A 25,411-nucleotide genomic window follows, 5' to 3' on the forward strand; every position below is an offset into this window, starting at 1 on the left:
TACTTTTTCCCTAATAGATTAGCATTTATGATGGATCTTACTTCAAAGCTGATTATTCTCAAAGAAAAGCAGAGAGTTATTAGATATTCCAAGTAAATTACATTGTTTAAAAAGTATTTCAATACATTATTCAAATTGTCAGCTATTGGAAAGGAGAAAAAACCAGTATCTGTTCCAAATGTGAATTTTGCGGCTTGAAAGACCCTGTAAATTCCAATTTCTTTAGGACAGCAGTAGAAATTAATATGAAAGGCATACACAATTTAGAACTCCCTCAATTTTTTTTTTTTAAACTTTAGCTGTGATAGGCATCTCTGCAAGGTAGGTTTTAACATATTTTTTCCTAATTTTTTTTTCCTCCTTTCAGTAAGAAGGATAAGCTTTTAGAGTACCCAGTCACCGTGGTAACTGCCAAAAAAATTCTCCTGAAGTTTGAAGAGGTCAGCTGGCAGGGTCAACAACTCTGGCCTCTCTCTGAGCTCGGTCTAGCATGCCCCAGCCTGCGGTTGGAGTGTCAGGCCAGATCTGACCCTGGGAGGTGGACTATTCCGGCTCTGATATAAATTTTTTGAGTCAGTTCATGGCCTGGACTCTCCAGGTGGCCTCCAAAATCTATTTTGACCCCCTGACCCTGTCTCACGGAGGCATAGCATCTACCCTAAGTAAGGATTTAGCCAGGAATGACAGCTTTCCACTGAGTGTTATTGGGGACAGTATAAACAGTTTGGAAAGCAAGTAAGGAGGTGTGAGTGCTAGAAACCATTAAAAGCACATTAAAAAACAACTTACGAGATCTTTCTTTGTAAAGAAAAGTTTGACATATATATTTGTTACAGAATTTTTATGTGATTTGTAGGATTTTTTAACCTATGAAAAGTTTTGAATAGAAACGCTCAATAAACCACGCATCTTTATCCTTTTATATACTTTGTTACAAATATGCAAATAACATAGCCTGAGGTGCAACAAAATAGGCACGACAGAGATGTAACATACAGAAAGAGAAGCTAGTTATTAAGATACATTAATAGAGAGTTTCTAGGATTTTATATACTGAATTATGTGTGTGCATCTTGGTATGTTTAAAATGGGAAACTTATGAACCCTATAAAAACAACCACCATCAGGAATGAAGATGCACCTGCACTGCAGGCCAAGTACCTTGCTACTTCGTGAAACAAATAGCCAATATACATATTTGGATACAAATGAGATTGAAAATTGTAAACATGGAAGGTTAGCCCTTGAAGCACAAAAGGGGAAAAAAAGCAATAAACTAAGTGTCTCTAAATTAACTATGTATTTTCAACAGTTTAAGATACCAAAAGCTTGAAAAATGAAAACAATGCATGTAAATCATCAGTGATTCTTTTTTTTCCTTCTTTTTTTTTTTTTTTTCTTCTTTTCTTTCCAGGATGCCACCCTGAAAGTTTTATTTTCTCCAGGAAGGTACAGTTGTCTTTGAGAGTCCTAGCCTGTGAACACAGTCTGTAAATGTGATCATCAAGCAAGACGGAGCTGCCAAGAGGGAAGATTTTGAATGTTTCTCTCTCCTACAACCCTTCCCAGCGCCCCTCTTCCTTCCGGGGGTGCTTCCCTCTGTTTTCCCCTTTCCCCAGCACTGTTGAAAATGGCTCCCAAGCAACACCTCGGTAGCTAAACCAATTGTCCTGGGAAGTTGTTGAGCTGGCATTTCATCTGAGTCCTTTGTAAAAATTAGATTTTCTTTGAGTAGGGACGAGTGTCCTTTTGCGAGAGGGGACAAGGGAGAGTCCAAGCAGAGGGGGAGGGGATGAGCAGTTTATACACATATATACTCTTTGTGTTCAAAGGCCTCCGTGTCTTGGCTTCTCACTATGTTAAATCCCTATTATAAAACTTATCTTCACAAAGCCTATTATAGTATTCTGAGAACAAATTGGACCATGAATAACTTAGTTGGAAGTGTAGATTATTTTCTGCTCAGGGAAAGTTAGAGATGACAACAGCTTAACTAAAAGAATAGTGATTAATCTTAAATAGATGGATTTCAAAGTTTCACTCTTGCTAAAGAGTACCTTTGATATTTCCCCTCTTCAGACTCATGTTTCCACTTTCTTTGTATTAAGAATTGTCCCAGTGATTACACTGTCCACCTAAGACAGCATGACTCTAACTGTAGACCTTTTTCTTACAGGTTGTTAATCTGTCAGAGAGGTGAGCAGAAAGACACTCTACTGTTGATTAAGGATATGGTTCCAAAGTGTTACCTGTGCTGAGACATCAAACTCTCTGTTAGAAATAATATCTGGCATAAATCAAAATTTCTCAATTAGACAAAATTATTTAAAAACTTGTTAAGTTTGTTTAATGCTCTCCAGCTTACAGAACACTTCTTAGTTCGTAATTGTGTTTGATCCTTAGAAGACTGTTATGATATAAACAAATAGCATTAATCTCATTTTGCCAAGGAGTACGCTGAGTTACTTGCATGCTGTGATCCAGCTGATAGCTGGAAGAACTGGGCTACCAACTCAGATTTTATAGCTTCTGTTTTAAGTGATTAACCTATAGCCATTGGCATTTAAGTCCTTTTTGTGTCCTACTCCCTAAAAATTAAGATTTTTTTTTTTGTATTAAGGAGCAAAGTTTTTCTATTTCACAAATATAGAAGTTAAAAGACCAGACTGGGAAAAATTCTATTCCCTGAAAAGTAAATGTCATGAATTATGATTTTGCTTTGTGTGTGTGTGCGCATGCGCAAGCGTGTGTATATGTGTGTTTCAATAGTCTTTCAGAGATGAAAGTCTTAATTTCTAAAAGCCAAAATGGGCATCCCTATATAAATTAATAACTGCCTGGAATTTTTAAAATGTACTTGAAAACCATAAATTGTTTCAAAATAGAATATAATGACAAATAAGCCTTTAGAAGCATGATCTGCCTATAAAGTACTTGAGAGCATGGCACTGATTAAGTTCTAGGGTGCTATAAGTGAGGTTCCCCCCCTTTTTTTTCAGTTTCATTGAGATAAATTTGACAAAGTAGTAAGACATTTAAAGTATATTTGATAAACATAAACATTGTATAAGTATTCCTCCTGTCTGGTTAATTAAAACATCTATCACTGCACATGTTTGCCCTTTTTTTTTTTTTTTTTTTTTTTGGTGAGAACATGTAAGTTTTACTCTCTTGACCAAACTCAATTATTCATTGCAGTGTTATCGATTATAGTCACCATGTTAACCATTAGATCCCTAGGCCATATTAATCTGATAGCTGAAAGTTTCTACCCGTTTATCAATCTCTTCCTAACTCCTTTATTCCTCAACCCCTGTCCTTCTAGTTTTTATAGACCACTATCTTTTAACATTTTAGCAAGTTGGAAGAACAAAGTTGTATAGGACTACTTTTGTTTCTCTTTGGTTTTTACGATTCATATTTTTTAAAAAGTTTGCAAAGTACTCTAGGAATAATAAATAAAATGTTTAGTTAACTTGCTATTGGTGTAATCGATCTAAACAAACAGAAATCAAGAAATACAAAAGGATACTGCCATGTGATTCTTCTTAGGTTTTTAATCACATTGTTTTAATTACATAATGAAGGCAGTGTGGATGTTAACATGGAAATTATTTGTTTATTTCTTAAATTGTATGCACTTAAATTAGTCATTTTATATATACTTAAATTAAGGTTTTTGTCCTTAAATTAAGCTGGCAGCCAGACAAATCCAGTCAAGCTTTTTGGGATTAGATAAAATAAAAAAGTGTCCAGAAAAGGAAAAGCAACTGTTCTAGTTGGATGTTGCATTTGTGAATTTGTATCAATTATGACATATATGATAACCTTTCTTGTGCTAAGGTTTGTCAATTGAAACGTGACTTTAGACCAAGGATTATTCGTTTTGACTTGGAAGTAGATGCTCAAGCTTCCCAGTTCAAACTTCCCCTGTCTTCTCTACTAATTTGCAAGTTAAGAAATGACTAAATAAGGACTATTTAGCACTAATTAGCACTAGTATATTTGTTTAGATGCCTTTTGCAATTTTTAAGTTTCTTATTGTATTACCAATTTCATTTATTTTGTTCATGTGTGTCTTTAACATCTACCACTGTCCAAAACAGGTTTCCCTCCTCTCACCATCCTTTACTTCTCCTTCCTTCCTTCCTCCCTTCCTCCTCTCCCTCTTATTTTCTTTTCTCTCTCCTCCCTCCTTCCCTCTTTTCCTTCTTCCCCCTTTGTTATGTTACTCTTCAGTTTTTAGGTAGTTTTGTTTCATTTTTTTTTTTTTATTTTTAAGTTAAATTCAATTTGCCAACATATAGTATAACTCCCAGTGCCCATCTCATCTTGTGCCCTCCTTAATGCCTGTTTTGTTTTAAAATGTAGAGCAGCTTGGGCCTTAAGGGGCTTAGCTAATGCAATCTGATTCCAAACTGATATGCACAGGAAAACATTTGCTTCAGTTCAACTTATAAGAAGTCAGAGAACCCTAAAGTATAAAATCAACAATTCCATGACAACCAAAATTCAATCCTGAGGGATCAACTTTTAATTTATAGATTATGGCAATTTTCCTCTTGTGCTGTCTTTATAGTCTTTCTAAGTCATTTAAGCTATCAGGTAATTTTCAGGTAAACTTCTTATGTGGCAGAAGAAGATGAAAGAGGAGAAGACTTATTTTAGAAATCTGAAAAGAAATTTTGTCATATTTACATGTAAGTACATAGAAGCACCATGGAAAACATTGGAAAGCATAAATAAAGATTAGAGATTCCTCATTTTTCTTTTAAGTTATCTCTGCCCAAGAGACTGGTAGCAAAGGTGTGTTTCCTTCCTTCCTTCCTCCCTTCCTCTTTCTTTCCTTCTTTCTTTCTCCATCTCTACCCCTCCCCTGGAGCTATTGGTCTGAACAGAGTAATATAATTTTGGCAAAAAAAGATGTTACTTTAAATGGTACAAAATTTTTTTTTCTAGTGACCTTTTTAAGTAAGGCAACCAGGCATAAAAAAGTTCTATATTCTTAGGAAAGCAAAAGTAAATATCCGTGTAGTAAAAAAATCAAATGTATAGTGAATAATTCAGTCAACTGTTTGAGTATTAGTTTCTATAATATCAGATTTGTCTCTATCTCTCAGTATTATAAATAGATCTTATTTATTTGAGTGCTACAATTCACAAATATGAGCCTTCATTTACTAGAGAACCAAGACTTTTCCTCCTTGCATTGAGTATTGTTAGGTGCCTACTACCCATTGAATAAGCATAACTGCCTACCTCTATGATAGGTATGAGGTATCCCTCCAAGGTATTCAAAGATGAAAAGACTAAATCCTTGCCATCATAGAATATTCTACTTGGTCTTGGGAAGAAGTAGGGATTGGTAGGCTGCCTGACTGACTCAGTGGGTGGAGCATTTGACTCTTGATCTTTGAGTTGTAAGTTTGAGCTCCATGTTGGGTGTAGGGAGTACTTAAAAAGAAACTTTTTTTTTTTTTTTTTAAGATTTACCTATTGATTAGAAAGAGATAGAGAGAGAGCACACCAGCAGGGGAAGAGACAGAAAGAGAATCCTCAAGCAGACTCCCTGCTGAGCACGGATTTCCAGAACACTGAGATCATGACCAGAGCCAAAATTCAGAGTTGGCTACCCAACTGGATGAGCCACCCAGATGTCCCAAAAGTAAACTCTTAGGAAAATAAAAAAAGAAGTAGGGATTGGAACCAGAAAGTACAAAGAAAGCTCAAGACTTGGGCTCAGCTATCTAGGAAAGAGAATGTGGCATGTGCACAAATTTCTCTTCAGAATAAGCTACGGTAAAACTATGAACAAACAGCTAAGAAAATATGGAATACCCTGGAGAAATTTTTTTTTTATTTTTATTTATGATAGTCCCAGAGAGAGAGAGAGAGAGAGGCAGAGACATAGGCAGAGGAAGAAGCAGGTTCCATGCACCGGGAGCCCGATGTGGGATTTGATCCCGGGTCTCCAGGATCGTGCCCTGGGCCAAAGGCAGGCGCCAAACCGCTGCGCCACCCAGGGATCCCCCCACCTTTTTTTTTTTTTTAATTTTTATTTATTTATGATAGTCACAGAGACCTGGAGAAATTTTTTGAAGAAAATGAGGATTGAAGAATGGGTAGGACTGTGGTAGAAGGATATGGGGCCTTGTTCCAGGTACAGGGGAAAGGTAGAGAAGTGAGATCGTAACAGGGTGCCATAGAAAATTATTTAATGAATTTAAATAAAGGTTCTAGAATAACATAAAATGAGGCTGAGGGCACCTGGGTGGCTCAGTCAGTTAAACATCTGCCTTCAGCTCAGGACATGATCCCAGGGTCCTGAGATTGAGCCCCACATCAGGCTCCCTGCTAAGGAAAATAAAAATAAAATTTAAAATAAAATTTAAAAAAATAAAAATTAAATAAAATACAATGAAGCTGAATATTATCCATTTTAATAGGCTGATGTATAGCTTTATTCACCTAGGAAATAATGTCCTCATAAGTGCCATGACAATGTGTACCAGTTATAACACCACTTCTTTTAAAGAGAGTTAAAATTCAGTGAAGAAGAATAAGTATGAGAATTCTAGTGCTTCTCACACTAAATTATTCTTGGATCTGGGTGTATCTTCATCTGGATATCTATTTCTTATATTTGCAAAATAACATCAAATATTAAAATGAAGACTCTGGTGGAAAATCAATTATCATTTTTCAAAGATATTTTGTGGGTCACTTCTTACATGCCACTCACTCCCAGAGTTCCATTATAGAGTTACAAATAAACACTGCTTCTTAAAATGTATTTTTAAATGAATGACTCTTCAGTTTAAGAGAAGAAAAAAAAATCATTTTTAAAATTCTGCATTCAGAAGCCGTACATTCATGCTTATGCAAGTGAATGAAAGTTTAGAAATATATTTAAATATGTTTAAAAGCCTGCAGAGATATCTTGCAATCAGGAGGTATCAGCAATTGTATGAACAACCTTAGAATCTTCAATAAAAAAATACTAAAAGGCAAAGAAGCAGAGAATAAAGGCACACTGCACACATTCTAGAAACATCAGAATCCTATAGGAATCAAAATAGCAAACTAATACAAATGTTTTTGGTGATGCAACATGCAAGAGTCTAGGAGTAGAACGTTGTTAAGGGTTAATCTTCCTGATAAGAAACCTCAAGTGAAGTGGAGACTAAACCTGGACGGAAAGCTTTGAAATCAGGCCCAAGGAATATTTTACAGGGGAAATGGGTTGAAAAGTGTAGAATATCAAATTAGAATGAAATACGAGGCAAATAATATGGATGGATGCAAGGGTTTTCAAGGGCAAAAGAAACACTTGTTCTTATCTGTGGCTGATTAATCAAGCTGGATAAAGCAGTGGTTAATTGTCCAGAACCGTATATTTAATTTCAATTTGACTTTGCTCTTCTATGTAGCCTCAAACTCTAGCCCCATCCTAACAGAAGTCTTTCACTTACAGTCTCCATTCAGTCGGTACATAAAGCTTTTGAGTGCTCATAAAGAACAAGGCTCTACGTAGGTGCTGTTGAAAGAAAAAGGTGTTAAAATTAAAAGAAGGTGTTATATCTCCTGCCCTCAAAGATACAAACAATATTCATATTTAAGGCTCCGCCTAAAGCCTAAAGCAAATTATTGACATTTCAGGACCCACTTAAGGACCACTTGTTTGCAAAACTTTTCCTTTATATTTACCATAGCTGTATATCAGATATCCCCAGCACCATCATTCTGAACTTGACTATGGAACTGCAAACAATATAAAAATTTATAGAAGCAGAAGTGAAAGTGGTGTGTAGAGTAAGTAAAAGTGTCCATTGTCACTTCTCTGGAAGCATGTATCCTTCTAGATCTCAGATAGAAAGATGTATATGTGAATGTATGTATGGAGAGATAGGCAGACAGATGGTAGCTAGCTACATGATAGGGATTGATCAACTGAGTGATTGATGATAGCGGTTAAGAACATAGACTCTGGATCTAGACAGTCAAGGTTTGAGTCCCAGCTCTACAATTTACTACATATCTGATCTCAGTTTTCTCATCTGTAAAAGTGGGGATGACAGCAGTCCTACCTCACTGGGTTACTGTAAGGATTAAGTGAAGTTCTATGTGGGTTGTTTCCAGCAGTGCTTGGTACATAGTAAGATTTTTATAAGGGTTAGCTACTCTTCTATTTTTTTTAAAGATTTTATTTATTTATTCATGATAGTCACACAGAGAGAGAGAGAGAGAGGCAGAGACACAGGCAGAGAGAGAAGCAGGCTCCATGCACCGGAAGCCCGACATAGGATTCGATCCCGGGTCTCCAGGATCGCGCCCTAGGCCAAAGGCAGGCGCCAAACCGCTGCGCCACCCAGGGATCCCTCTTCTATTATCAATACACATAAACTAAGTTTTTTAAGAAATGAAATTTTATTATGTGCATTTTCTCACTTCATAATATGTCAAGGAGAATAGACTTATAATGTGGCTATCTGTTTCACTCCATAACTGCTGCATAATATCCCACAGTAGGGTTGGGTCAGAATATTTTTTTAAAAGATTTTATTTATTTATTCATGAGAAACATAGAGAGAGAGAGAGGCAGAGACACAGGCAGAGGGAGAAGCAGATTCCCCTCAGGGAGCCTGATGTGGGACTGGATCCCCCGACTCCAGGATCATGCCCTGGGCCAAAGGCAGGTGCTAAACCACTAGACCACCTGGGATTCCTGAGTCAGAATATCTTTAACCATTCTCCTGTTGATGGCCATTTAGTTTGTTTCTTGGTACTAAAGAGAATATTAAAATTATGACACCAATCTTAAATGTTTAAATGGTTTGAAATCAGGATAAATAAAAGTTTATGGTGGGAGTAGAGTAGAGAGGATGACTTGCTATCTGACTATTTGGGAGAATATTATTTGAAAAACTGCCATATTTGACTTCTAGTCTTCCCAGATGGTACACCTCCATTCACGCTGATTCTATTCAGACTGATACCCATGCCGCCCTATACCCAAACTCCATAACCTATCACACTCTGTAAATGATACTAAGATAATCCAACTTCATTAACATTAACACAAATATATATGAAAGCCAATTAAATTCACTTTTTTTCTTTCTTTCTTTCTTTCTTTCTTTCTTTCTTTCTTTCTTTCTTTCTTTCTTTCTTTTTCTTTCTTTCTTTCTTTCTTTTTTTTTAGGGGGGACACGCGATGGGGGTGGGGAACAAGGGCAAAGGGTAAGGGAGAACGAGAAGATCCCACAACCCTGAGATCATGACCCGAGCTGAAGTCAGGAGTCTGATGCTGAACTGACTAAGCCACTCAGGTGCCCCTAATTAAATTGATTTTAAGTTATTGTGATCTTAGAACATGCAGTCCATTTATAATATAATGGAGCCTCAGCCAAGTATAGTCCTCTCTCATTCAAACAAGATACTATGGTACAGTGACTTGAAAATGTTCAGGGCTCATTGTGGGAATACTCTTAATAACCCATGTTTCTGGAACACCTGGCTGGCTCAGTAGGTGGAGCCTGCGACTCTTGATCTCAAGATTGTAAATTCAAGCCCAATGTTGGGTGTAGAGATTACTTAAAAATAAGATCTTAAACAAACAAACAAATCCATGTTTCTGGGATGCCTGGGTGGCTCAGTGGTTTAGTGCCTGCTTCGGCCCAGGTCTTGATCCCAGGGTCCCGGGATCGAGCCCCACATCAGGCTTCCTGCGTGGAGCCTGCTTCTCCCTATGCCTGTGTCTCTGCCTCACTCTCTCATGAAAAAATAAATAAAATCTTTAAAAAGAAAAAACCAAACCCATGTTTCTAATTCCAGTAAGATTTGGCATATAAGAAAATAGAGGACAGATTTTTCTAATCTCATGTATAGTGTATATATGTGTTGCTGGTCTTGCTGTGCTCTCTGCACTGGGAAAGTATGATGAAAAGACTAGAAGATTTAACTTCTGACTTTTATTCTCTGCTAGGTCATTCAATGACATTAGGCCTGGGGCAAAGGACTCTCCCAACTTGACATTTCCTCTTTATAAAACAGGGTTAACGTGTTTGTTTTGTTAGGAAATAGGTAGATTCATTTTGTCGAGGTTGATCTGAAAGTTTGAAGAAGCCTAAGAGATGTAAATTGTAATATTTTACTGCAAGGAGAGAAATGCTAACATTTAGAAACATGAGGACATACTGTAACATTAGAGCAGAGAATGGGGAAAAATGGGAGGCACCGTGGCTTTCTCCAGATGTATTTCTCAGATAGCGCTGTCAGTTTATCAGTCTGTTTACCTTCTCTGCCTCTGTTTCTGAGTTATGATAACATACGAGAAGCTTATGAAAATACTTATCAAAATCAGTTGGACACAGTGCAGCAGTTAAACTCCTAATGACAACCACCTCTAACTATGAATGACATATAATAAATTATGTTTGAACGGGATTTTCAGCTGCAGATCTGTCTCCTGCCACCCAGACAGGCCTATAAAGTTGCACTTGTGGCCTTAATCCCACTTGGATGTGTGCCCTACTGCCTCTACTTTCCATCATTCTGGTGCTTTAGTCTTCTTGAATAAGTGAACAATCTTTGTTTCTGTACCTTATTAGGCCAAAGACCATAACAGCTAGTGATGGCATCGGCAAGCCCTGCGGGCAGGATTCTCTGCAGCCCCAGCCAACCTCCAACAAACCCCTTTTTATACTCCTGTTTCTAGGAAGAATTATGATGGCGGTGCCCTGCTGTTGATCAGTCAAATCTGTGGTAGGCCTAGAGATAAGTCCTGTAAGTGTGGTGTACTGTAAAACAGCGGCTCCCATTCATTAGTAGCTTGTGTGTAATAAACCACCAAAAAAAGGGGGGGGGGGGCGGCAGCTGCAGTGTGCAAGAGCAAACAACGCATCTCATTCTTGGGAGCCAAAACTTTGTAATTTGCTACTGGGCAGCCTGCTCTCGCTGACATTCTTTCTGATAACACGGTAGTGCCCTATCTATATTTATAGTGTGATTACTAACCCAGGGGATTCTATTTGGTAACCATGTATATATATTATAACAGATTGTTAGCAAGGGAGACATGAAAATAATATCAAAGTGACTCTGGCAAACAAAATTGCCGGGTTAAAGGGACATTGTCTTCAACCAACTGATAACCTCACAAACATTTATGTTAGCAGTTGTTTTATCATACTGGCTTCATAAAGATGGTACTTCAAAAGATCACCAGCCAAAATGCACCTGGTGGGAACTGTCCCTCAGAATGAATTATGTTTCTTTGGTAATACTTTTTTTTTTTTTTAAGATTTTATTTATTTATTCATGAGAAACACAGAGAGAGGCAGAGACACAGGCAGAGGGAAAAGCAGGCTCCATGCAGAGAGCCTGATGTGGGACTCGATCCTGGGATTCCGGGATCACACCCTGAGCTGAAGGCAGATGCTCAACCGCTGAGCCACCCAGGCATCCCTGGTAATACTTTTTTTGACGTGAAAATGTTCATTGAAGTAGGAGGGTATTTGGGGGATGCTCATTTTGTTAAAATTTAAAAATGGTCTGTAAACGTGTAAACTGAATTTTATTTTTTGGCTAATTAAGTATCTGAGAGACACTAACTTTGCCACACTCTAAGAAATTACTTATCAGCCTGAACCAAAATGTAGGGAGCAATTTAATTGTGAAAGGAAGACAATATACCTGTTGGGGGAAAAAAAGAAAACACCTCAATAGACCCCTTCCATTCAGGATGGGTTAACCTAATAAAAGGGAAACACATTTGAATTTGCTCACCACTGCTTAATGAGAAGATGAAAAAATGCTGCAGTTTTGGTAATAAACTCTTGCTTTTTACACCCCAAGCAGGTGCATGGCATTGTGATATCAACACTGTACTTGTTCCTCATCAGCCCCCCACCGTTCTTCCAAATGGGAACGGAATACTGTACATTCTACACATTTTTTCTTTCCCACTCGGGACTCAGGGTCAGAAGAGTGGCTATAGCCCAGTGGAAGGCCTGCCAGTTGTTTTGGAATTCTTGCAGGTGTTTAAAAAGTAAAGGATTCTTTTCAGAGGCACATCTGCATTTGTCATATGCCATTTGTGCTAAAGCCTGTGGTGTTTTTGTTTGTTGGTTTGACAGATTGACATGTAATGGCCAGGACCATCAGGGCGGCTGCTCCCAACAAAGTCATTCTGATAGCTGGAGTTCTCTAGAAATCAACTGCCCTGAATTACCCGTGATTTTTCTCTGCCCTTCAAAGGAAAATGTGTTGTTCTCATGTTCTTTTGGCTTTTTGTTTGCTTTCACAATTTTTTTCTGGTTACATTGTTTTAAATTCTAAGTTTAGATGGAATAGGGACTTTGATAGGATGAGAATATATATCTACAAAAAGTTGTCAAAATCAACCAGTCCTTGAAATTTACTCAGAAATTACTAAAGAGATCTGTGGCATTTAAATATATATCTCGATGTCTAAAAGGTGAGAGAACACCTCTGTGTCAGGAATGAGGGAACTTCAGAGAGGCAAGAACCGCAACTTTTCGACTTTTTAATATTTTTAAACGCTGAAATAAAATTCCCATTTTAAGTTATTTTTGAAACCTTTTTTTCCTTTTTTGTATCAGCGAATGACCTACCTGAATTTATATATAAGCATGTGTCTTATCAATCATGTTACCACCAAGCCAAGTAAAGATGCGTGAAAGCAAACTTTAGTATGGTGTCTTTTGTTGACGATGCTAAATCAGAAATCCTTGTTAACCGTCTCCGTTCAGAGGTAGTAGCTCACCGAATTCAGAGTTCAAAGCTCACACTTCGAGAATGCACTTTACTGCTGATGTCAGTTTCTGAATTTTATTACGCTGCGATAGGCCTTTGCCCCGTGTCACCATAGAGGACCCACAATAACAAAGGAGTACCAAGTGTTCATTAACCACGTGCAAAATGTCACATCCGCGTCCTCAGTGCCACTTTACATCTACTCCATGGACCTAAACGCGTCCCAGACATGCGTCTCCCCTCGCCTCCAAGAGCCACCCCTTCTGGCAAGGAAGGTCCCTTTGGGTGTCTATAGCGTCAGCGCCCCAGGTCGTGAGCGTGCTGCAGTTTCCATGGAACCCTGCACTGGGGAAGGAGGAAAGGCAAAACAAAACAAAACTGTTCCAGGCCTGCAAAGGGCTGGGTCAGAACTGGGGGGGGGGGCCTGGTAACAGGGGGGTGGCCTGGGTGCCAGATGATGGGAAACCCAAGTCAGAGGCCTAACCCGGAGATGCCAGACTGGCGGTTGCTTTCCCTCAGATAGTGCCAAGTGATGTTCTGGGTATTTGAAACCTTTTACTAACATTCATTTCATTTATTAAGTTTTTTACAACACTCGCTGAAATCAGGATTCCTTTCCTCTTACCTCCGGAGGAACCGGGGCTGAAGGAAGCAGGAATTAAACATACTCAGGGTTTTTTGCTGTTTGCAGATAGGTTGCCAAATTTGGCAACAACAACAACAACAACAACAAAAAAGCCAAACCAAACTGAGGACCCATCAGTTATTTCATTTTTAAAATTTCTGTTTAAATTTTAGAGAAACGACAGCCAATTTTTCAGTATGATATTGCATGGGACATACTTATACTAAAAAATACTTGTTGTTCCTCTGATAATCAGATTTAACTGTGAGTCCTGTTTTATCCGGCAACCCCGTTTGTAGGCATTTGATTAATGATGAATTCATGACCAGAAAACTCCCGGGTTGAAGGGCATAGGGTATTTTTTCTTAATTAAGTTATCTTTTCCTGGGGTTTATAATTTTCTTGAGAATTTCTGTTACCTATTTAGAGTAATGGGATGAATTATAACAGCTGTAATGACTGGGCACCCGCTCAAGTACAACCAGGTGCTTTCCATTTATTATCTTAATTAATCCTCACAGCGGCCAGGGGAGGCAGGTGATGATAACCCCATTTTGCGGATAACAAGACTGAGGCCTACAGCCATGACATAATCTTTCCAGACTTAGAGAACTAACAAGTGGAAGAAGTAGGATTGGAAACCAGGTCTGTCAGCTACCAGAGCTGGGACTCTTCCTTTTGTCTGCACTGACTTGTTAAATGTAGAACTTCGTTAAAATCACAAATAACGGTGGAATCAGATACCTACGACTCCTACTCCTATTCGACAACATCAGGTTGCTGGGCATCGTTGTCAGTATGTGGCCTCTCTCTTGCTGGTTTCCAAGACAGCGTCCGTGTCTCCTGCTTTTCTCAGTACCTGCCCTTAGACATAGGCAGCCACCTAATTCTGTAATGTTATGTTCCAATGTCATTTTATTTCCAGTTGTTTGTCTTTGGACTGAACCTAGTGTGTCTTCATTGTTATTCTCAATTTAAAGCATATTGTCGCAATAACCCTCACTTGGTCAACAACCTCTGATTCTATTTGTCCATCGTCTGTATCTTCCGTATTGTTGCACTTCCAAAGTTTTTCTTGCTTTATAAACTACTCACAAAGCTCGAACATCAGCATTTCCCTTGCCAAAAAAATACCAAAATAGACACAATTATTGCTTCCACGCCTTATCTTTCCTTGCCTTGGATGGGCCAGGGCCATAAAGTATTGAATTTTAGGCTCCTCTCCCTCTACAGAAACTTCACCCGTCGTTTACCTTCCCCTGTGGTGCCTTGTATGATGTAAATACTGTTCTACAATGACGCCCCTCCCCCTAACCCTTTTCTGGTTCTTTGATATTACTTAGAAGGTGATTACATAGCTTCATTTATTTCTTTGAATGCATAGGTTTCATGGTCATTAAAATAATCACAGACTCATCAGCTCTCCCCATGCTTAAAGAAGATCGATACAAACCAGAACAAGGGGGCTCCCTCACTCCTCTGTTCACCAGGATTTCTCTTTTCCTACTTTCACTCCCCTCTCCCTTGACTTCAGACCCTTCCCTTCTTTCCTACCCTCAAACTCGGCATATGGGAGAATACAGAAAATTTTCGCAGTCCTTTCTGTGATGGGTCACAAGATGCATTCACCTGTTTTCCAAGACACAGTGAGGTTTTGCCTTCATACAAACTGTCAGAAGCAGCCGTAGCAATTCGTGTGTTTGCGGGGTGGGGGGCGGGCTGGGGAGCCTGCTGGCCCTGCCTTAGAAACCCGTTCAGCAGCGAAATGGTTAATAGGATGAGTAAAGGCTATTTTTAAGTCTGGCTCCCCTCTCTGATGCACTCTTGAAAATTCACCCTGTACTGCAGAAATCCTAAATTGCAGTGCCCTGCACCCCACTGAAACTCTTCAGTCTGCTGTAAGTAAGCCTCAGCATGGGCAAGATTGGGGGTGAACAGCTGGAGGAGGGGCTCAAGCCCTGGGCCTTTGTAATGGAGGGGCGAAACACTGAGATCCTGCCGAGAAGGAACACAGAAACCCTCAAGGCACAGAGAAATAGACCCAGACAAAAGCCCCGTTACATGGTTGCAAATCACCCCACTGCTGTTATTTTATTTATTGTGGTCTGCAGGAGGATTGTTTTCTCTTTGCAAAATTTTTAAGCTTCATGGGCTTTTCTCCTCCACAACAGCGGTCACTTATACCACAGTGCCACATAGAGACAGTCTTCACCTTCGGTTTTCTTAAGGAAAGGGGGGGAAAAATCTTGCCCAGTCAGGACGCAACAGACATAGATTGAAATCGATGCATTTCTAGCCTTCTCGTTCTTTTCCAGGGATCACAGATTGAAAATACTGTGTATTTAAAATATTGACTTCTGTTGGTTCTATTGGAGCGGTTTTGTTCCGTGTTTTTCTGGCTTTATTTGATTATTTTTCTTAAAGATGACACCTGCATTTAGGCTCTGGGACTTAGGTTTATGTAGATGTGGGGAGGAAAGACAAGGCAACACGAATTTTGTATGGAGTCAATTACAGATACATAAGTGAATAAACATTTTTCCCCAGTTCAAAAAAAATTTTTTTTTTCCAGTTTCAAAATTGATAGAAATACCCTCCTGTCACTATGGCCAGGCATATGCTGCAAGTTTGGGTTTTTGGTTTTGTTTTGTTTTGTTTCCATTGGAGAGTTACGAAAGGAGGAAGGCTGACAGAGACAGTTATTTTAAAATCTGCAGGGAAAAAACTGTGAGTGCAATTCTCTTTTGTACAAGTTGCTTCGGGTATTTGTAAAAAAAAAAAAAGGTGGGGGGGACTCTTGCCTCACTGCAGAGGGAGAGAGGCCCCGGAAGAAAAGGCAGCTTACTTCTCTGTATAGAAATATGTGGCTGACTTTGGTAAATATTTCTCTACAAATGAGCCAGAGCTGCAAGCTATGCCTTGGGGTAGCTGAGGAGGAGTGAGCGTCACATCCCGGTAACCAGAGCAGCAGAAGGCTCGTCTACTTAGACGGCCTTTATTGTCACGCCTGGGAAGTTAAAAGGGGAACTTGCAATAAGTGTGCTCAATTTAAGAAAAATAAAAAAAGTGAAATTTTCCTATGACAAATCCACGGAGGTATTCACAAGGTGTTTGAGCAGGTAATTAGCACCCAAACCAGGTTTCAGGAAATAGTTCTGGTCACCTCAAATGAAGAATATATAATGAGCTGAAGAGCTTGATTTTCAATGGATGATTTACCCAGGACAATAGGCCAAACAGAACCGGGTAAAGGGTTTACAAATGGTAACTTGAGAAGCAGTAGGCTTCCTTCCTGGGAGCTTAATTCTGTCCCCTTCTTCTACTACCCTGGCCCTTCTCTTCGACCTCTCCTCTTCCATTGCTTCCACAAAAGGCACACATACCATAACTTTTCTTGAAAAGTTGAACATAGTCCTTAAAAAAAAAAAAATTCTGGCAAAGAAACGTGGGGAGCGTTTAAAACATACAGAGTAAAAGTGCCTGTTGGCATCTAGACCTGACTAGTTCTGGCTGAAACTTTTGACACTGTATTTTAGCTTCCTTGCTGAGAGACATTGCAGAATTTTTCCTTATTGGTCTCTTGTACAGATGACAAGCAATGCTGAAAAGATAACCTATTCTTTTCCAAGGCTATTCCAGAAGACTGACAACACTGAGACCTGGAGATGACCACATTAAAAAATCGTTCAACATTTCTTTAATTGACAACATTCCATGATTTGGGTGGTTTAAGAAAGGCTCCTTTTACCCGTGGGCACTATGGTTTGCCATGGTGCAGGCATTAATACTTCTAGTAAAATAGTAAAAAATGCCACAGTAGCTCTGGTAACGAAATTAATAATAGTAGTTACCTTTCACCTACTGAGCCTCTTGTGTATTGAAAGGATGAATTTTACTGTTATAATAATCTAAAATGTTTGCATGATTCTTGTTTTTGTTCATTTACATTTAGGTTCTCTTCCCCCCCCCCCCCACCTCCCAATTGCCTTGGGCACACGCTTAAAGCTGAAAGAAGGTAGCTTAGATGTCATTTTATAATCTAGGAAATAGGTTCAGAAAGTTCAGATTACTGCAAGGTCACCTAGTGTCACAGCTTGGACCAAAATCAAGATTCCCTAATTTCTAATTTTGACTGTTTTTTCCAGGGCATTCGACCATCTTCCTATGCGGTTAATAATATATGAGAGCTGTCTAAGAATACCAATTTCTACTGAGGCGTGCTCTCTGTCATTAAGTGCTCCAGCAAACTGTTAATTAAGATTGTTTTGAGCTGTTTACCAATTTAGGTGATGTCAGATACTTCTCTTGGATTCTGTTAGCCTCTTGGGATGGCAGAAAATTCTGTTGATTCTGTTGCCTGCGGTTTGGCCATCTGTTCTAAATCATGATTGCGGCTGCCATTTGGAAATCCATAATCTGACACCGTTACCAGAATTGTACATCTAAATGCATTAGGCTCTTTGTGAGTCACAAACCTTTATAAGAGCCCCTTAATTTTATAGGATGTCCACAGAGAGTGCTAAATTTTAGAGTTAAAGGGTATAGTGAAGAAGTTCCACTCTTGTTCTCTTCCCCAGGCATTTTATTAAGGAGGTCTGAGATAGAAAATAAAAGTATGATGACTAAGCACAAAAAGGTCAGAAAGGGTCAGAAATAGGAATGAAAGAATAGGTTTTCAGTCAGACTTACAAAGTTCTCCCTCCCGCAAGGCACACTGGGTACTTGTCTAGGAAAAGATCAACACAATTCAATGTGCGTGGGACTATGGAAGACTTTCGAGAAATATTCTGTCTTAAAATAAGTCTTTACGTAAAGAAACACATTCAGATGTCCCACTTTGCACTTTCCAGAGTTAATTCTTAGTACCTTCAGGTTCCTAATATCCTTTGTCATTCAACTTAACTAGGGGGTTAAAATCTTTTTCTGAAATACTGACTTAATACACAAAGAAACACATAGACTGAGTTAATACATACACACACAAAAAAACCAAACACTATGTCTGGTTCTCAGTAAGTGTTCTGTAAATGTTTGCCATTATTATTCATTTGTTCATGTGTCATATACAGAGTGCTGATTCTAGTCACTGGAGACTCCATAAAGGTGGGGATCATGGGTCCTGCCCTCAGGGAGTGTATAGTCACCTGAAGGAAGCAGATAACGAGGTTTTAACAGAGAGTTACCTGGACCAGTAGACAGAAGATGTTGTGGGAATAGTTAGGAGGGGTAAACAGATTTCCTGGGCCCACCCTAGACTTGCTAAATCCCGACATTAGGTGGTAGGGCCCAGAAACCTGTATTTCCAAAAGCTCCTCAGGCAATTCCAAAGTAGCCTGAAGTGTTTACCTAATCTAAATTAGGCTTGAAGAAAATTTCTAGAAGAGCCTTTCTAGAGGAGTTGATACTAGAGTTGGAATTGGGAAGAACGGAAAGGTATCCCAGGCTGAGGGGAAATTTCTTAAAGGAAGGTACTAAAGAGCCTCTCTCATTTAGAGACCTGCTGGTAGATGGGTCTGGTTGGAGGGAAGGTCTTGTGGAAAAGTATAAGACAGGTAGGAGCACCATATATATTATCACTCAAATCAGGACACTTTTGAGAATGAAAGGAAGTGTGAGTTGGAGGGGCAGAAAGAACTTAAATTGCTTTCTGATCAGGCCACTCCAAACTCCATGCCATCCTGGCCTACAAGGCTTCACATGCTTTGGCCTTTACCCACCTATCCCTGGTTCTTACAGTTTGGGAGGGAGCTGTGGCCTGCAGGTGGACTGTCCCTGAGAAGTGTGAGGGAACCCTGGTAACTCAGCTTTCCTAAACCTGAGTCTCTGAACTCTATTATTCTGACAGCATTTGTTTCTTTCAAGAGAAAGAAAAGAATTCTAACACTGAGCATCTATGATTACTGGCAAGGTGCTTTATGAATATCATTTATTTAAGCCTTATACCAGCCCAGGGGGATCAGCAATATTGTCACCGTTTTGTAGGTGAGGAAGCAAACTCAACGAGGTTAAATAACTTTTGCATGGTTATATTCTATTAAAAGGTGATTTCTGATCTTTTTGCCACAAAATGTCTTTCAATTCTGTGAAGCCATAAGTCGTAGGAAATAGGGAGTACCACTAGTATGCTCTACCTAAAAGTCAGCTCCTGACAGCAGCTCCAAAGCACAGTTAAAATGGTACTTTTTTTCCCCCATGAGGAAATCTCAAAGACTAGTATATTAATCTTGTATAGAAAGTAATAGCCTGTTTCCCCCACAAAAGAAGCCGGTAATAAATGAGAAATCCAAATTTGAACTCTGGTGTTGTAACTAATTAGCCCCATAACCTTGGCGTGCCCTTTTGTCCATCTGAGTTGAGTTTTCCTGATCTGCAAAATGGGTGCTATAAGTCTAGCTCATGTTCAAAGTACATGTGAAAGTACTTTGAAATAGAAAATGATCTACACATAAAGGGAATTACAATTTCATTGTAAATATATTTGGCCAGTAAAATAACTTTCCCTAGTGAATGATGGGTTCGATTTCTGAGGTTTGGGATATTAAAACACACATAAACACAAACAACCATTGGAGTGATAAATCGCTGTGTCTCTCTTTTATTTTTTATTTTATTTATTATTATTCTTTTTAAGTGTCTCTCTTTTAGCTAAACAGGCTATTTTCACCCTTCATTCTTTTTCATCTTTGAACTCTAAAGTCTATATGGAAAGGGAGATGACGTCACCTGGAGCTTGAGTTCTCCACCAGGGTTATCGAAGCCAATGGCCAAGAGCAAACTAAAAGGGCAGAAGTCCAGGAATCTGTTTCATATAGCCAGCCAAAAAAACTTTACGACTAAAAATAAAGCAAAACCAGTTACCACTAATCTTAAGAAGATAAACATTGTGAGTGATGAAAAAGTTAACAGAGTGAATAAAGCTTTTGTAGATATACAAAGGGAACTTCCCCATTTCTCAAAAGGCCTTTCCCTTGAACCTCTGCAGAAACAGCTGATTCCTCAACAGTGTCATGTTAATGTTGAAGCAATCAGATTAATGGCTCAGCTATAATATACTGGGGATACGTCAAATACCCCCCAAAAGAGCAAGTATTAAATGTTTTGTACAGTTTGTTTGTTTTAAATCAAGTCTAGGGGTGCCTGAGTGGCTTAGTTGGTTAAGTGTCCAACTCTTGATCTCAGCTCAGGTCTTGATCTCAAGGTTGTGGGTTCAAGTCTCATGTAAGCCTCCACGCTGGGCATGGAGCCTACTTTAAAAAAATAGGCTATGCAGAAAGGATAAGGAGCTGTTGAGGGTACTGTCAAGTGAGATGAACTGTGGGGTGCTTTCATTTTAGGCAGTAGAAAAAGAACAATTATTTCTAGAAACTAAAAAAAAGACAGAGGGATGGAAAATAGAATGGAGGGCAGGTGAGAATGAAAATTTCTATCTATCTAGGGCCACTTGCCCTTCTGTAGAATGACTTAAATTTGATTAGTGATTTTGACCAATTATGGTCTACCTAACTTACAGTCAGGGGTAGGTGTAGATGAGAACCCAATTCCTTAGAGCCATTAATATCTTAGGGAGCTTTCCATTTACAGCTGCCCAGCAAAGAAGTCTTTAGCCTCTGCTGGCACTAGGACTCCTGGGTTAGACTTTCACAGGCTATCACCATAGTTCCTGCAGCCCAGGAAGGGAGGCTGAACTAGGAGCAGGAAAGGTTCATGTAGGAAGGGTGGAGTTTTGGGAAGGCTATAAAATGTAGAGCTGGTGCAGAAAGATCAGTTAATACAGGGGACAGTCATAAACATACACCAGAACAAGATCTGTGTGGTGGAACCTTCTTTCCTAACTTATGATTCACTGTTTTAAATGTTTGTGTTTCCTTCTTCAGAAGAGTATAAGTGCTATTAAACAAAAGGAAAGGGGAATCCAAGTCCTCAAAAATGTCCCTGTCCACAGTAATCTTTTAGAACCGAAAAAAGAAGGTTCTACCTAGAAGAGTCTAAGTGAAAAGGAAGGAATCCCACTATTATACTACTATTCAGAAGATTGAGCAAGAAATTAAGTATTGCAACATTTTTCTTGAAAATGTCCCCTCTACTTGAAGAAGATCCCATGTAACTCTTGTGTTTTTAGATGAGGATTTGAGATCTCTTCATGGGATGGACCTGAATGGAGGAGGCAGCTGGTAATGCTGGACAAGAGTTTGGGCTCTGGAACCACGTACCATGGTTTGAATCCCATCCTATCCACTTCTAGCGCTGTGACCATGGGAAGATTATTGATTCTGCTTGAGCCTCAGTATCTCCATCTATGACATGGGACAGGACATGTTTTTCTACTAATTAGGATTTAATAAGACAATGGGGAAAAAAGATGCAAAATCACCGAGATACATTCAGTGAGTTAACATGTATTAACTCCTTTTCCTTTGCTTCCTTATTTGGTAAAGCACTCACATATCCTTAGTAAATCTTCCTAAAGGGCAACCAGTAGGAAAGTATTTTGATCTGAGATTTGCATAGCTAAGTCTTCGAAGCTTTTCAAATTTTTAGGGTCAGAGGCAAAAGGCAGAGGTTTTAGAATAATAATTCATTAGGCTGTAAATCCCTTAGCATTGGGGAATACTCCTTTCATATTTTTATATAAAGCTATTCACTCAGTATTTATTATGTGCCAAGAACTGGTTTTAAGTGATTTACATTTATTCTTTCACTTAGTTATACCATATCCTAAAATAGTCTCTGTTCCCGTTTTAGAGGCATGAAAACTAAGGCTCAAGCTCAGAAGCACTGTACGGCTTCCTTGGAACCTGATGCATAGTAGACACTCAATAATTAATTAATGGTTGAATTAATAAATTGCCCCATTATGCTTATAGAGCACTTTCAATTTATACATCCTTTCCCCGACCAGATCTTTTTTTATCCTTTTTTAAGGCAATCAAATCATTCTTTCCTTCTTCTTTCGCAGATTGGGAGGGACCTCATTGCTCTTAGATACAAGTAAGTGCCTTAAAATATTAATGGTTTTGAGCAGAGTAAGACAGGCTTTCGGCTCAGTCCTTCTGATTGGTAAAGTCTTCCAGAGGGGGGAGGGAGAAATTGGCAGGAGCATGCCCGATTCTAAATAGCCCAAACCTGCTGCTTATAGGCTCTATTCCTTGCTAAGAGTGGAAAGCCAAATGACAAGACAAAAGATGAAAGTCAGTTTTGATGTTAAAGTCTGCTTGGTGTCCTTGTAATATTGTCATAGATCATTTATACTAACTTCACATAATTACTTTAATAGTGATGCGTATTATAAATAGACGAATCATCTTGAATGCAAACTGTAGAAATTAAACAAATTAAGTGTTTAGCTCAAAGGTTTTTTTTTTTTTTCTTCCTTCTCTTCTTCTTCTTCTCCCTCTCCTTCTGTGTCTCTTCCTGAACACAGGCAGCCAGAGATTCAGGCCCCCAGATTTCTCTCTGCAGAGTGTACTTTACCTTTTGGATGGGACTTTAAAGACTTTAAACAGCTTGAGACTTATAGTTTGCCACAGGAGCATGTAGCAAATTCCTGTTTCTACTTTTTGAACCAGGAGCTGGAGTATAAGAGCCCTGCGCAGGAAGTCGCAGGTGGTGGGAAAGGGGAAACAAGGTCATTTTCAACCATGTACATTGAGGTTGTACCTTTAAAGTCAATTCTAAATTTAATTGAAAGCTGAGGGCAGAGAAGCCAAGATCGGAGCAATGTGGTGATTTATTCTGAAGCCTGTAAGAAGTCATGCGGCTGAATGTGGGATGAGCTGGGGCTTTAATAAAAATGGCACTGGGGAAGCCAGCGGGAAGAGGCACAAGAATGGAACTGGGTTAGATGAAGGATCTCCAGGCCTGAAAGGGAGCGGGGGTCTGAGAGAGCAGTGTTTGCCCAAACTCTGCTGTTTTTACCATGATGGATGCACATAAGTAATCCGCATCAAAAGCAAAAACCAAGATCAGACAGAAGCCACCAAGACTCTTTAGACAGTGAATTTTGCATGAAATCATTAAGGTGTCCAAATTGCAGAAAGGCTATGGAATGAAGGGCAATGAGAACTCACCTAATATTATTTCTAGCTGAAATTTAGCTGAAGAAAAATGACACGTTCCTTTATTAAAACACTACAGGACTTGACAGCAAAGCTCCCACACGTTTCTATGGGTGTTATTGTCTACTAAATTATATTGGACCATTTGCTACAAAAAAATCCATAACATATTCTCAGAATCAAATCTTCTCTGTTGATAAATGTTTAGGAACAATCTTTCCAAGCTAAGAGGAAAAAAAGGGAGGAAACAGAAACTTGTTAGCAGGTATTATATTAGAAAGGAACTGAGCTAGAAATTGTACTTCCTGCCTGAGTTCTAGGCTCTCTGACCTGAGGAAGGGGCTGTTTGTCCCTCCAGCGGTAGGGATTACATGATTTGTCCCCATGACTCTAATTTTTATAGATTTTTTTTTATCAACCTCACATCCTATTGAGCATAATTATTATTATTGATCATAATCTTAGGGCGAACGTATTGCATGTTCATTGCAGAAAACTCAGACGATGCAAGAAAGAATCAAGAATCAAGAAGAAAATAAACATCACTTGTAATCTTACCATCCAGAGATAACCACTGTTAACATTTTGGTCAATATCTCTCTGATTAAGATAATATTCAAAGGACTGGGAAGGTTTCACTTCGGAGAACTAGGCGCTGCTTCTGGCTGAGGAGTGATTGTCATATGCAGAATTTGGATGTGGTCGTGGAGGCTCTTGTGCACATCTTTCCATAAGCGATCAGGAACTTTGAGTCAGCCTTTTCCTCATTGCTCTCTTCTTTCTAGTGGGCGGGGCCGCTCTGAAGATCTCTATTTCCACAGACCAAACCAGGCAAGGGTCAGTCTGGATCCCATGAATCACGTGCTTGTGGCTACCAACTTTTGGCCACCACCAAGTTTCAAATAACTTCGTAGGGGAGTTTAAATCTTTATTTCTGTGTGTGTGTGTGTGTGTGTGTGTGTGCCTGCTTTTTGGGTATTAATTTGGACAAGGACTGGGTAGCAATAATGGAAACCTAAAAATAATTGATGTGTCGGGGTACAGGAATTATGAATGAAATTTCTTCTAATTATTTCCTATATTCTTGTGACAATATTTGTGTAACAAATGAAAATCATAAAAAAAAAAGGTGACAGGAAGAGGGGCAGATGAGGGTGAGGGAGTGGGCATGAATCAATTCTTTAGAAACAAGCATTTCTGTATAAAGCTAGAAGTTTCAGCTTTCTAGGTTCAAAAAACTCACAATAACAATGCAAAAGACCTGGGTTCCAATCCCACTGCTGCCTGCTGTTCAGTTTCTCTGAGCTTCAATCTCATCTATAAGTAAGATCAAAATACTGTTTTTACCTAATTGACTTTACAACAAATGTAAAACGGAAGTTCGAATAAGGTAATTATGTGAAGAATAATGTTATTTTCGGATTCTGAGACCTTGGGTTTTACAATTATATTTGATGGTTAGAATTACTTTGATTTGCCATAGAATTTTCACGTTTCTAGGGGATTTCCCTCATGATAATGTTGCTTCTGCTACAACCAGTGGTGTTTAATTTCTGTCTTTCAGGGAGTCAGAGTAAAGCCATGGAAATTCAGGCATGAATTGTGAGAGGCGTTGGACAAGTTAAGCTCACTGAAACTCAGTTTCCTGTCCTGTAAAATGGGGATAATAAGACCTACCTTTCAGAGTTGCTAAAAACACTTAGGAAAAATGTATGTAAAACACCAATTAGCCACAAAGTAAGTGACCTATCTATGGTGACTGTTATTGTCATAACGAGATCAATTTTTAAAATATTCTCCCTCAGCTCTCTACTCTCAGTTCATATGTAAAAATTCAGGATGGTTGCTCAGAAGCTCCTGATACACTGCCCTTCCAGTCTTGGGGAATTTTTTTTTTTTTTTTAATCTTAGGAAAATTTTCTGACCCAGTACTCGAGGGGCAAGGCCCTTAGTC

General features: G+C 39.0%; 1 protein-coding gene and 1 pseudogene across 35 annotated transcripts in view; both read left to right on the plus strand.

Moving 5' to 3' along the window:
* Positions 1-12,708, plus strand: part of LOC144302453 (uncharacterized) — a 696,165-nt gene extending 683,457 nt beyond the window's left edge. For all 35 annotated transcript variants that reach the window (XR_013369309.1, XR_013369306.1, XR_013369299.1 and 32 more), the window contains one exon: positions 1,415-12,708. The gene's annotated coding sequence lies outside the window, so the exon portion shown is untranslated. The remainder of the gene's footprint in view (positions 1-1,414) is intronic.
* A 7,454-nt stretch (positions 12,709-20,162) lies between these two features.
* LOC144302206 (ribosomal biogenesis factor pseudogene) lies at positions 20,163-20,450 on the plus strand (annotated as a pseudogene).
* Positions 20,451-25,411: the final 4,961 nt, after the last annotated feature.

The sequence above is a fragment of the Canis aureus genome, chromosome 31 (genome assembly GCF_053574225.1).
Source record: "Canis aureus isolate CA01 chromosome 31, VMU_Caureus_v.1.0, whole genome shotgun sequence".
Taxonomy (NCBI): Eukaryota; Metazoa; Chordata; class Mammalia; order Carnivora; family Canidae; genus Canis; species Canis aureus.